The 14,459-nt window shown below is 34.1% G+C and overlaps 1 protein-coding gene across 1 annotated transcript in view; it reads right to left on the bottom strand.

Moving 5' to 3' along the window:
• LAMA2 (laminin subunit alpha 2) overlaps positions 1-14,459 on the bottom strand; it is a 923,420-nt gene that overhangs the window by 867,322 nt on the left and 41,639 nt on the right. The window lies entirely within an intron of this gene.

Raw genomic sequence — 14,459 nt, 5'->3', positions numbered from 1 at the left:
GAAAAGCACTGAGTTCAATTTTAGAAATGCAGAATATAAGATGTCTATGGGAAATCTAGTTCAATATATCCAACAGGTAGTTGTAGATGTGAGACTGGAAGCTGGGAGAAAAATAGTAATAGAAGGTTGTGAAGAAGGCCTGGGACATAGCTTTGGGAGACATTAATGTGTGATGTGCATAACTTGTATGAAGATTCAGCAAAGGAATCAGAAAAGAAACAGTAGACATGAGGGTAAAATGAGAGATTAGAGAGTAGTGTCACCAAATCTAGAGAACTGAGTATCAAAAAGATGAGGATTATCAAGCATTGTAAAAAGATTGAGAATGATGATGATTAAGAAAAGACCAATAGATTTTTCAATAAAGAGAGCACCAACAACTAGGGAGGGCAGTTTTGGTTGATTAAGGTCAAAACCTGAATCTTAGAAATTAAGAGAATTGAAAGGAATTTAAAAGGACTAATGAAAGATTTCTCATAGTGTTTAGACAGCAAAGGCAGGAGAGATATAGGAGATAGCTAACATAGATAAATCAAGGAAAGTTTTTTAAGGAACAATGACACATAAATATGTTTTTAGGCAGTAGGGAGATATCTGGAAAACAGAAATATTGCAAAATAGTGTTTTGGTAGGGATAATAAAAGGGACAGTTTGAAGAAGAAAACAAGATAGAAATAGATTTCTAGTACATGTGGAGGGGGGTTTGCTTTTGCAAGAAGGTCCCATCTTCATATGGAGGAGATAGTAGAAGGCATGAATGATATAAGACGAGGAACAGGAGAGAAGAGAGCATTTATCAAATGTATTTTTTCCAGTGAAATATGTATGAAACAAGGTTGTCAGCTAACAGGGTCAAGGTTAGGGGAGTTAAGGAAAGTTTCAAGAGGGAAAATTTTAGAAATATTTGGAAAAGCCACTGTGACAGTGAATTGATTAGAGATGTATAACAGGATTTCCTTGCTTCATTAGGGGCTCAGTTGAGATTATTTAATGTCAAGTTATAATGGCTCAGGACAGTTTTTGTTGTTGTTGCTGTTCTTTTCCAGGTTCATTTAGGAGCACTTGAGCAGAATTGGAGGCAATAGATGATAGGAGTGATCAAACCTTGGGATTTGGAACACAAGAACTTTACCTGGATAAAGGAGCAAGGGAATTTATAGAAAAAGTGGCTAGAGATTTTTGTCTTATAAAATGATGGAAGCCTGCAGGCAAGACAAAGCAGGCCATGAGAATCTGTAGGTGTCCAGACCAGGAGCTTTGGAGTACAATGGAATGGAAAGGTGATGAAAGTCAGTGTGTTACTTCTTTCAAGTACATATATATTTTAATCCTCATCCTTAATATTGAATTAAAAGCTTTGTCTACAAGTTACAATTGAATATGAGTAGTTTTATAGGAAGTGCCAGTCAAGAAAGCTTTAAATTATTTTTAGTATCTATTGGAGAGGAGGACAGAAAGATCAAAAAGTTAGTCCTACATGAATAGGGAGTTTTCACATGATGAAATTAAAACTATCAATAAGCACACAAAAATGTTCTAAATCCCTCCTAATTAGAGAAATGCAAATTAAAACAACTCTGAAGTACCACCTTACACCTAGCAGACTGGCCAATATGGCAGCAAAAGAAAGTGATAAATGTTGGAGGGTATGTGGCAAAATTAGGACTCTAATACATTGCTGGTGGAGTTGTGAATTGGCTCAAACATCCTGGAGGGCAATTTGGAACTTTTTACAATGGGCTTTAAAAAAATGCCTATCCTTTGACCCAGCCATATCACTGCTGGGTTTTTACCCCAAAGCATTAATAAGGTGAAAATACTTGTACAAAAATATTTATAGCCATGTTCTTTGTGGTAGCAAAAATTTGGAAAATGCAGGGATGCCCTCTAATTGGGAATGACTGAACAAATTGTGGTGTCTGATGGTGATGGAATACTATTGTGCTAAAAGGAATAATGAACTGGAGGAATTCCATGTGAACTAGAATGACCTCCATGAATTGATGCAGAGCAAAAGTAGCAGAACCAGGAGAACATTATACACAGAGACTGATACAGTGTGGCATAATTTAATGTAATAGACTTTTCTACTAGCAGCAATGCAATGACCATATTGAAAGAACTATGGAAATGGAAATGCATTTAAAAAATATGGGGGGGGGGGGCTCAGTGGATTGAGAGTCAGGTCCAAAGATGAAAGGTCCTGGGCTCAAAACCAGCCGCAGACACTGACTAGCTGTGTAACCCTGGGCAACTCACTTGACCCCCATTGCTTAGCCCTTATCACTCTTCTACCTTAGAACCAATACACAGTATTGATTCTAAGATGGAAGGTAAGGGTTTAAAAAAAGAAAGAATGAAAAATATGGGATCAATCACATAATGTGATGGGGATATGATTGGGGGTTTGATGTTAAAGGATCACACTACTGCAGAAATGAATAACATGGAAATGGATTTTAAATAATGATACATGAATAATCCAGTTGAACTGCTTGTCAGATTCAGGAGAAGGGAGGAAAGAGTGAGGAGGGGGATCATGAATCATGTAGCCATGGAAAAATATTCTAAATCAAAAAGGAGAAAAAAAAGAAATTTAGTCCCATTACCTCTGCTTACCAGTACCTTCAAGGGAAGTAGATGATTGAAGATAAACAAGGAAGCTGGGCTGGCTTAAATTTCTGAGGCCTATGCCTGGAATTTGCAGGAGTGGAGTATTCTCTGAATCCTTAGTTTTCACCAATGTTTGATGAACTGAATTAAATTGGAGAGGGCCCTAAATCAGAACAGATTTGCTACACTCTCTAAGCCCTTATCCATACCCCCTTCAGCCTTTTCTTTTTCTTCCTTTCCCTGAATATCACTCCAAGGCCCTTTTTTTCTTTCTACTAAAGGATTACACTTTGAGGGGATATCGTCCAATTTCACTGACTCTTTCCCCAGTGGAAGGCAGAGGCTAAATAAATAAAACTTAGACTGTAAAGAAAAATACTCTATACACTGTTTGAAATACTGTACATTTTATTAAAAGGACTTTATAATAGTTAAATTTAAGTTAGTTTTAAGTCATCATTACAGTAACAGTTTATAATTCAAAAAAGGCTTTAAAAGGTTATGGAGATAGAAAACTGCTACAAAATTATTTAAAATTCTAGAGTTTTATCTCATTTTCCAACCAATAGTTGCACTTAAAGAGAAAATTCCAAATGGCTGAAAGCAAAAGAAATTCCATCAAAAAAATCAAAACAGTGGAACTTAAACAGAACTTTTTTATGCAATTACTATAAAATTCAATAGTAGTTTCTTTGAGCTAAAATGAAAGCACATAGAATGTATTCATTTTAAAGAAGTATGATACAAAGATGCTAAGATCTGTAATTCTACTAAATGCCAACACATTAGAACCCACTTATTGTGAAGTCAACTATAATGAAACTCCATTTATAGTTAAATAGAATGAAAGTTTCAAAATCATGTCATTGGAATGCATTTCAGTGTGGAAAGTACAAGTTTTGTCATAGAGTATGAATACTGTTGAGAATGGAAGTCCCAGTGAAAATATGACTTCAGTATTAGTTTCCCATTCCATTTCAAAAAGGACATTGAAAATACATATTTTAGTATCTAATATCAATATTGCTGTCAGACTTTCACAATCCAGCACAACACTCTAGAACTGTCTGTCTGTCTCTCAATGCCACCCCACCCCTTAACCTTATTCATGCCCTCTTCATAGAATCTTAGCTTTAGAAAAAAAAAAAAAACTTGGGGACTATCTAGTCCAACTTCCAATTCAACAAGAAATCCAGAAATCATAGAGACCTGGGTAGGGAGTTATGGCTGCCTGGCATAAATAACTGATTTTATACATGAGGAAACTGAGGTCAGGAAAGTTCAAGTGACATCCAATATCCCACAGATATTAGAATCAGAGATGGATTTGCATCTAAGTCATTTAGCTGAATAGCCAAGGTTTGTTCACCAGTATCATCTCTTCTGCACTCTTAAAAAGGTTCATCCAGCCTTTGATGAAGCCATCAGCTCCCAAAGTGGCCAATTTTGCCTTGGAATAGATATAAACCTTAAGAAGCTTTTTCTAGCCTCAAATCTAAATTTATTTTTCAGAGGGTATGTTGATTTTTATTGTTTTTGTAACAGCTAATAATTGCTCTGAGTTTTACCTTCTGGAACAACCTACAAACCATTTTCCCATATGATCATTCCTGTGTATTTCCTCCAACTGATTTTCATATACCAAGATCAAAAGATCTTTCACCATACTGCCTACTGTCTTCTGGATAACACTTGAGTTAGCCTTGAATTTTCCACAGTGTGGTGCCCAGAAGGAACCATCATGCTTCGGGTATAACCAGACAAGATCAAAGAAGAGGAAAATCACTTTCCTAACTGTACTATGGCTCTCTAAATATATCTTTTGATTTGTTCTGACTACTATAACACTTTTCTCAAGTAGAGAATGGTGGGGTTGGGAGGAAGAAGGAGAAGAGGTCAGAACTAAGCTATAAGGTAATAGCATATATTAGAGCTTATAAGTACTGTTCTTCCAAAACTAGAATATGTCTGTGAGAAGGCATAGGTTAAGCATGCATTCAATCTTACCACCTGAATGAACAATCCACGGGTTCCTTCCTCTTTGCCAAAATTTTAATTTTTATTCTCCTTATACCTCCTAGATCATGCCTTAGGAGAAAGAACACCTCATACCCCTGAAGTTCTACACAGAAACACCATACCCACCACTAACCCTCAAGGTGTACCTCTGAAATATATTCTTTAATCCTGTGGAGATATGTACCTGAACAAACTCCAGAAATGTCCATACTGATTCCTGGTTTATCAACTCCTTTACAGTCACATCACTCTCAAATCATGCTCTATTTTCCTATCACTTTTCTTTCTATCCATTATAAAAGGACCAAGTAACTTCTCCATACTCTCACACAAATACCCAGGGATAGGCTTCCTATTATGCCTGCTCCACTGATTACCATCATTAGGAAAATTTTCTGACCACTCCTTTATAGCTAAGAATTTAATCAACAATTACAGGCAGCTGTATACCCTTGAGCACACAGCTGCTACCCCTTTAGCATCTATCAACCTCATTGAAAGGATTATTGAGAACCTTTTTCTAAAATCATTTATACACTGGAAATGATAACTGAGTTTATCAAAAGAGCTAAAAATATTTTTACTAACATAAAATAATACAGACTACATCATTCAAATTGCCTTTGATTGTACTTATAGGTACCATAAAAAAGGCATTACCATGCATTGTAAGAATAAGGGGGAAAAGAACAAAAAGAAAACTGAGTGAATGAACTGTTCCATCTTCCTCCTTCACCAAAATCTGGATGCCTTTAATTTTTAAAAGAAAAAATTTGGTTTCAAAACTGAAAATATCAGTTACTGTGAATAAGAATGGCACAGAAGAAAAAGTAATTCGAATTCTATTTAGATTTGAGTTCTAGTTTTGAAGCTAGCCAATTAAATGACATGATGCATTCAGTCTCTTTGATAATTGTTTTCATCTCTAAAATGAAGGTAAAGACTCATATTACCTACCCTGAAGAGTTGTTATGAAGGAAAATCTTAAAGTACTCTATAAACTTGAGTTATAATTTCTATTTATTCATGCCCCTATCTTTTCTGAAGATGGCTGCAATTACTCTATTTTCATACAAAGTTTCTCTTTGGGGAAGAGAAATATTTTCAGTAATGCTAAAGAAAATAAACACAATTAGAACACAAGAATGAGAATTGGAAGATCTGAGTTCCATTTCTTTCCCTACTAATTGTCCTTGAATAAACCACTTTGCTCTGCCTCAGTTCCAGTCTAGTCAACAAGTTAACAAGCATTCATTACAGGCTGACTATGTTCCAATTATGTTCCAAGTGCCAGAAATAAAAATGTAAATTTAGATTCTGCCATCAGGGAGTTTACATTCTAATGGGAGAAGACAATAAATAAAAGGAAGCTAAAAATTGAGAATGGATCAGGTAATGTCAGTGAGTTGGGGAATGTTTATCTGAAGCATTTGAAGCCTTCCCTGGGTGGATTGGGCAAATAAGAGCAATTAGTTTCAAAGGCCATGGATGTGACTGAAGCAGACACTGGGGAGTACTTAAAGCTTGATCAGACATTGAAGAAATCAAAGCCATATACTGCAGCTCAGGTTATCACCAGTCATCCTGAGATATAACAGAGAAAGTTTGGAATGGCAGGAATACAATAAAGAAAGAAATGAAGACATAGTTATAGGCATCATCCCCCCAAAAACTGGAGGTTCAGGGAGGAACCAGCCAATCAGAGGGAAAGACTGCACTATGCTGTTCCCTAGTCTAAGAAAAGAATATTTGCAATATGTCCCACACTACCTAAATGTATTGTAAAAAGATAGATGAAAACACTGTTAAAGCACTGTAGATATCTTCAAAGGAAATGCTTACAAGTATAATTAATTATGTATTAGAAAGATAAAGAATAAACTGTTATATAAATTGATCAGATAGGACTTAATTCTTACACTCTAAAGAATTAATATCAAAAACTAAACTTTATAGTCATCTAACTTAAGAACCTTTGGCTTAAAGGATCTAGTATCTAAGAACATTAAGCTAACCAACAGCTAAAAAGAGATTGTTAAATGTATTTAAAATTACCTACGAGCCTGAGGGGAATCTTTTCTGCTACCACTGAAAATTGTGAATATCTAAATAATTTCCTAGACTTTTACAAGAAAAAATGCTATCTATGTACAACTCAAAAAGAGATATTTTCTGATGACCTCCAATATTTCTTTATATATTGGACTTATATTTTCCCATAATCCACATTCCCTCTCTCTTTCTCTCTCTCTCCCTCTCTCCCTCAGTAAAAAAGATATTCCTTTTACCAGTTATACAAAGATATTTTGCTGCTTTTCATTCCATCCTTAAGAAATTTTTAAGACCAATAACAATTTTTCTTTTGTTTCTCAGAATATATATATACATATATATATGTATGTATATATACATATACATATTTTGAGTTTCTCTTTGAGGGGATGATAATAAAATGGATAGATTAGTGGACTTGGAATTTGGAGCATTTGAGTTTAAATCTAGTCTCTGACATTAATTCTTTAAACATGGTCAATTCTTCTAACTTCCCTTAAATTCATTCAAATACCATGGCCAATTCTTAACTTCAGCCATATCCCTAAGACAGAAGAAGTGGATGAATTATTATTTGCTTAAGTGGAAGGTATTTATATAAGTATAAAACTATAGGTCTTTGATGTATTGATTTTTTCTTATTTCAGTTTTTTTATTAACATTCTCCCACAATTTACCTTCATGTTCCTTCATTTACCTGATATATACAATGAATGGGGTGCCTAATTATTCTTTGGATATAAGAAAAGACATAAGAGAAACAGTCTCAGCCATCAAAAAAAACTTACAGTCTTCAATAGGAGGCAAAACATACATATATAAGTTTATACAAAATATATTGAAAATAAATACAACATAATTCAAGAGGGAAAGTGAGAGCATCTGGAAGGATTAGCAAAACCTTCATGAAGAAGGTCAAATTTAAGCTGAATTTTAAAGGAAAAATAAGGCCTATAGATAGAAAGAGTAAATGCATTTGAATCATGGGGGACAGTCTTGGAAATGGGCAATGAAATATTACATATAAAGAATAAAAAGAAGTTCAGTTTGGCTGTACTAAAGAGTATAAATGTAATAATGTATATGTTAGAAAAAAGTAGGGTTGGGACAAGATTGTAGAAGGCTTTAAACAAGTTTGTTTTGATCCTACAGATTCTATAGTATAGAAAATAAGGGATCAATGACAGACTAGACATAAGGGCTACGGAAAACAACATATTAGAGGTTTCAGAGTGGTTTACTTAGTAATGACTTCTTGGAGGAAGTGAGTTTTAAGGCTGGTAAGAGGAAAAGAAGGGTATTAAAAGTATGGGAAGAAACATGGAGATGGGAAATCAATAAGCTTGGCAAAGGTGAAAGTGTTCTTTTTTGGAAATATTAAATGATGATTTGAAAATAAAGAGTAAAGGTACAAGAAAACTGATGGAAGTTTTTTAATATTTAGAGTCATTCTATTTGGTAACCAAAAGTGAAGATTTAAAAAATACTCATTTCACATTCTTGACTTTCATATAGCCACTATGTCTAAAATAAACCGATCTACAGCTATTACAATAATTCAGGGATGAGGGAAAGAGGACCTGTATAAAGGTAACATCTGTAACATTGTAATCTAAGTACCAAATATAAGAGATATTTCAAATGAAAACTCAGCAGATATCCAGAGTTATACAGATAAGAAATGTCAGATGTGGGGGTTCAAACCCACATCCAGTAGGAAAGCCATCCTCCTCCATTCTACTTCAATACCTGTGCCTACAGAAATGGTGCATGGAAAATTAAGCTCAGAGATTGCTGTACTATTGAAAGTACTGGACTCCAATTCTATTCTGAGCTCCTTAGGCTCTCACCTACTTTCATTATTTAATACTAGATTGTGTCCTACTCAATGAAGCAAAGCAGCACAAAATACATGGGAATATTCTTACTCAAATAATTTTACTACATCCCTGACAGGAAGTTGGGGAGAGAAGAAAAGGCTGGCTTCAGTGTCTTGTAATTTATTGACTTGGGTATATCATTTGCTAATTGGTATATCAATTGAGCTAGTTTCTTAGATAACATGGTACAAAGGATGACTTGGGTATGTCATTTGCTAGGTGGGGAGGTCATTAAGTTAGTTTCTTAGGTTGCATGGTACAAAGGGAGACAGGAGTAAAGTAAGAGGCAAGATGCCTAGATCCTCATCCCAAGTCTGCCAAAATGACGTCTGGCAAATCAACTACCTATCAAAGTTTCATTAATGCTTTTGCTAATTTGGAAGCTGGGCCATGATTATCAGTAGCCAATTTTTTCAGACATATTGCTATGTTCCATGAAATCAATCTATATTTCTAAGGCCTATGGGTTTTTAATCCTAAGACTAAAACAAAACCAAACAAAAAAACCAATTTGTTATTCTTTAAAATACGCTAATACATAATTTTATATATTAAAAAAAACTCAGTAGGATATATGGAATATTTGAAAGGAGAGGTCAAAAGCTAGTCTTTAAAAGAACATCAAAGTCTGGGGCTTGTGGGACAAAGAATAATGGCAATAACTAGGAAATGTGAAGCACTGAGGGAAAGGAATGTATGAAGGTGCTTAGGTTGATATTTGAGTTCTCAAGTGGCAAACAGTTCACAGACATTAACGGTTATGTCCTTTTGGCAAGGGAAAATAAAGAACTACAGAGTATGAGTAAAAAGGTATAGATTTGAAAGTCAACTTGATTCAGATGGTGGTTAAAATGACCCTGCTAAAAAACAGCATTATTTTTGACATCTGACATTCCTCACTTTGTATCAATTCACCTAATTTTGAATACCAGTTTCATATCCCAGCATCTCAAAAACTTTAGTCTTTTGTTTTCTATTCTTGGCATCGTGTTTTTTTTTTAATGCATAATGTCATCAATCCCCATAGGATTGGCTTGGTTTCTTTTACCTTTTTGTGCTCGTTTGGCACTTTGCAAATCAAGTTCTGTGCTCCTTTGTGGTCTGTTTCTCCATTGATTAGACAAAGTCATCAAGCAAAAGTCTCATAATAGTTAAATAACTAGTGTAAGGTTGCCATAGTCGAAATCTTTTTGGGTATGCTTTTATATGCTAGGTAAACAGACATCTTAGCTTATTCTTTCACAAAAAGTAAAAATAGTTAAAAAAAACTTTTCAATATTAGTGACGTGTTTCAAAGGCGAAAAAAAAGAGAAAAGAAGGGGAAAATCAAATATGGTATAATACATGTAGGAAGAAAACAAAATATTAAAATGTGTATATTGCACAATTACAGAGGCAAAGTATAGAGGCTAGTTTTCTAAAAATAAGATTTATTTCCTCTTTGACTTACCATGATCTACAATGTGAGTGAAAATAAGGTAGATAAAACAATGTGTGTGCAAATGAGATAGATAAAGCAATAATGCATTCAGGAAAATACAAAAAATTAGAAAAGGTACAAAAATGTTACAAAAGGCATATAAGGTCAATATAGATCACTACTACAGATTTTGTTCTTTAAGGTAGTATATGTATTGCCCTACAAGGAAATTTGTGCAAATACAAATATCAACAAAATAAAGTGCAACAAAATAGTATCTCAGAGTAGACAATGTGCATTCTTTTGGGAATTGTGGGACCTTGGTATGAGGAGTTTTTTCAACAATTAAATTGACATGAACAAGTCATCAGTGAATTCCCTAAGAAAAAATCCCCAGAACCTGAAGGATTCACAAGTGAATTCTACCAAAGAACAATAAATTTCAGTACTATATAAACTATTGGGGAAAATACCTGAGGAAGGAACTCTATCAAATTCCTTTTATGATTCAAATATAAACCAGGAAGAGGGAAAACAGAGAAGGAAAACTATAGACCAATCTCTTTAATTAATATTTAAAATAAAATGCTAGCAAAGAGACTATAGCAATATATCATAAGGATCATACACTATGACCAGATGGCTTTTCTACTAGGAATGCAGTTATGGTTATGTGAGGAAAACTATTAGCATAATTGACCATATAAATTACAAAGCCAACAGAAACAATATGATTATCTCAATAGATGCAGAAAAAGTCCCAAATAAAGGATCAAAGAGTGACCTTTAAGGAGAAACAAAGGGAAAAAAAAGTTAAATAGATGTCAGGTTACTCTTTGTGAGTCTCTGGAAATTCACCTTTCAAATTATGATATTAGTTGAGACATTATTCTCCCTATATCAAGGGTCTCATGTATTAAAATAGCCCATGCACAATCTGGACATACTAAGAAATGTGCTTTAGCATGTATCAAAAGTATTACTATATCACTGTATTTACATCAGATACTATGAACTCTATCTTCAGCCTCAATTTATATAAAGTAAAAATCATTTTATTTTAATTGATTTTTATTTTAAAAATATTTTTCCATGTTTACATATATCATTTCCTTTCCCTCCCATCTTCACTCACCTTCAGAAAGCCTATATTATTTTGGGAAAAACAACATGTACACACAAAATTAAATTAAACATAATTATAAAATAACTTCTAGGGCAGAATGAGTACTAGCATTTCTGGAGAATTAGGACAAGGCTGACTGAGGTGGTGGGAGGGAGGGAAATGGTAGCCAAATGAAACCCTGAAGGAAGCCAGAGTAAATAAGATAATATAAGTCAAGAATTCTACAACCTTAAAGCACCTCCAGAGAAAGAACTGATAAACAAAAATAAATTAGATTATAATATATATTTGTCAAATATTGCCTTCTCTAATGTAGGGAAGAAAGGGAGGGAAATAAATGGGTATTTTAATGTAATAAAAATAAACTATAGTTTTTAAATTAACATATATAAATTATAGCTATTTTTATTTCTATTCCAAGTGCCATTTGGTCAGAACTGGACCAGCTGTGATATTCCCTGCTCTTTATTTTTTTCTGTCTTACCCTTTGTTAAATGCAATAGCTAAGGTTTATCTGACCATAAAGTGCTAAGATACCTCCTCTAATTGTTTAAAGCAATTGATTGTTTCTATAAAGGAAAGCCATAAAAATAAAACTTAATCATTTGTGTAGCTGTATAGCACCAACCTTGGGCACAAGTTGTGGTGATTAATAGCTGACCGAGTTTATGGCTTTATTTATTTTATTGCTATCAGCTCTTCTAGGCATTCATGAATTCTGTCAGAAATGCTCTGGATCTAGACAGTTTCTTTATTTTAAAATTTTATGCAACTGAAAAGGAAGAAAGTACATTATTGCCAATTAAGCCATCCTGGCATCCTGAAATCTCTCAAATGGCTCAATAGGCAATTACTAAGGCTAAAGTGGCAGATTTAAGTTTTCTCCACTAGTTTTTAAGTCTTAAGATACTTTAAAATTGCACCAAAACAGTCATTTATTTCCTGGTATATAATACTGCTCTGCTTCCAAGGATAACAGATCCTAACTCTGTGCCAGCTCCACTTGATCTTTTACATTCTTTTCTGTATGTTCATAATGACTATGTAGGTAATTCTATGGCATGCATGCCAGACGGGCTGCTCCCCTTTCCCTCCTCACCAAGCCTGAAGACATTTTTCACATCACCCACCTGTCTGTCCAGCAACTCAGTGAGAGTGCTTCCTTCCTTGGTATGGGGGTAGCTCACATGCAATGTGAGGGTTATGGTTTGGGCAATCAGTCACTAAAAGGTTCACCATCACTAACCTAGAACCTTAATGTAGAAGATAACAATGAGCTGATACAGTAATTCATATTTACAGAATCTTAGATTTTTAGTAATCAAAATGAATTTAGAATTCATCTAGTCCAATTTCCATTTGAAACACAAATTAAATTTATGTGACAATATCTTTTGACTAAATTACCTATATTGGTAGTACCTTTGTGAATCCACTGTCTCTTTTCTCATAGATTGTCTTATTGAATCCTTTCAGAAGCAGCATTCCTTTCAGCTATGTAGAATTTGAGATATAATTTTTTAAAATCTATAACTCCAAGTCCCCATCAATAATACTTCTAATGTCAGACTGCAAGATGACACAAATTTGAAGCAAAAAGGTATTTAGCAGGATAAATAACTGGGATTTCTCATTGAGATCCAATCATATAGGAAATGTTCTCTACAATCATAATGAATGGATCCCATTTCATACATTTCTATGTATGGGATAACATCCATCTTTAGGAAAGCAATAATTAATTCTTCATTTAAATCACTTGTCTCCTCAATATAGCACAAATAGGACAAGGATAGTGAGGTGATACATTGAATAGAGTTCTAGGCTAGAATCGGGAAGACTTGAGTTAAAATCCAGCTGCAGACATATGTTAGCTATGTCACCCTGAGCAAGTCACAATCTTGGTCTGCCTCAGTTTCCTTACCTATAAAATTGAGATAATACTAGCACCTACCTCACAGGGTTGTTGTGAGGATAAAATGAAATGATACTGGTAAAGTGCTTTGCAAACCTATTGTGCCATTTGCAGCTATTTTTAAATTATCTTTATTATTATACTTTCATACCACTTATGGCATTCCTTTCAAAGATAAGAGTCCAAAGCTATTATATGCTATTACTTCAGTAATTCAGTCTCAATACCGAGGTGTCATAAGTACATACTTCTGGTTATAACAGCTAAAAAGATATGTGTTGCACTAAAAGGCTATAAAATATTGGCACCTTTTTAATTTTTTTTCAGATTACATGTTGGTACAATTTTCAATAGTCATTTTTTGACATTTTGCAATTCATGTTTTCTCCCTCCTTCTCATCCCTTCCTCTTCCCTAAGACAACAGGAAACATGATATGGGTTGTTCATTATACAATACATCTTTTCCCTTTTGCCATGTTGTGAGAGAGCACACATGTTGCCTACACTGGAGAAAAATTCATGGGGGAAATAAAGAATGGTATATGATTCAATTTGCAATCAGGATCTATCATTTCCTTCTATAGCCATGGGCAGCCTTTTTTTGTCATAAATCCCTTCAAGTTGGCCTAGATACTTGCATTTCTCAGAATAGTTGTCACTAACAGTTGATCATCCTATATTATTGTTACTGTGTACAATATCCTCCTGGTTCTGCTCACTTCACTTTGTATCACTTATATAAGTCTTTCCAGGTTCTTTTTGTGATTTTCTTGCCATTTCTTATAGTGTAATAGTATTCCTACTGTAATAATTGAAATTATGAGGCTGATAGTAGCTTAACTTTATTAAATCAAAGTAGTAGAAGTAAAGAGAGGATAGGATAGGAGAAGGTAGAGAGATACTTAGCTTTCTAATCTATTGGCCATCATGATGGGTCTGTGGCTAAACTCTGACAAAGGTTCTTTCTGCTCTCCATAATCCATCCAGAAGACCCATACAGTCTCCTGGTCTGACTTTATAAACCCTTTTCTCCACACACTAATTCACACATCACATCTCAGAAACCAACCATAGTTTCTTAATTTGCCTGGGCTATCCAGTGGGTTCTTTAACTTCCTTTCCTATTCAGTGGCCTTTGACCTCTAGCTCACTGAGAGATGATGTTAAAAAAAGTGACATAATGGAGAGGGTCCTAAATTCTTTATGTTCATCTCTCTTTTTCTTTTAATATCTTAGAAGAACCAATGTAGTGTTCAGGCTATCCACTTGTTACTGTTCATTACTGACGCATGTCTGACCCACCTGATTTTCTAATTATATATATATATATATATATATATATATATATATATATATATATATATATATATATATATATATATATATATATATATATATATACTGGATGATGTGACCTGTTGTCTGGTGACCTA

This window comes from Monodelphis domestica, chromosome 2 (assembly GCF_027887165.1).
Source record: "Monodelphis domestica isolate mMonDom1 chromosome 2, mMonDom1.pri, whole genome shotgun sequence".
Lineage (NCBI taxonomy): Eukaryota > Metazoa > Chordata > Mammalia > Didelphimorphia > Didelphidae > Monodelphis > Monodelphis domestica.
The sequence above is the reverse complement of the archived record's forward strand: the minus strand, read 5'-3'. Positions and strand labels throughout refer to the sequence as shown.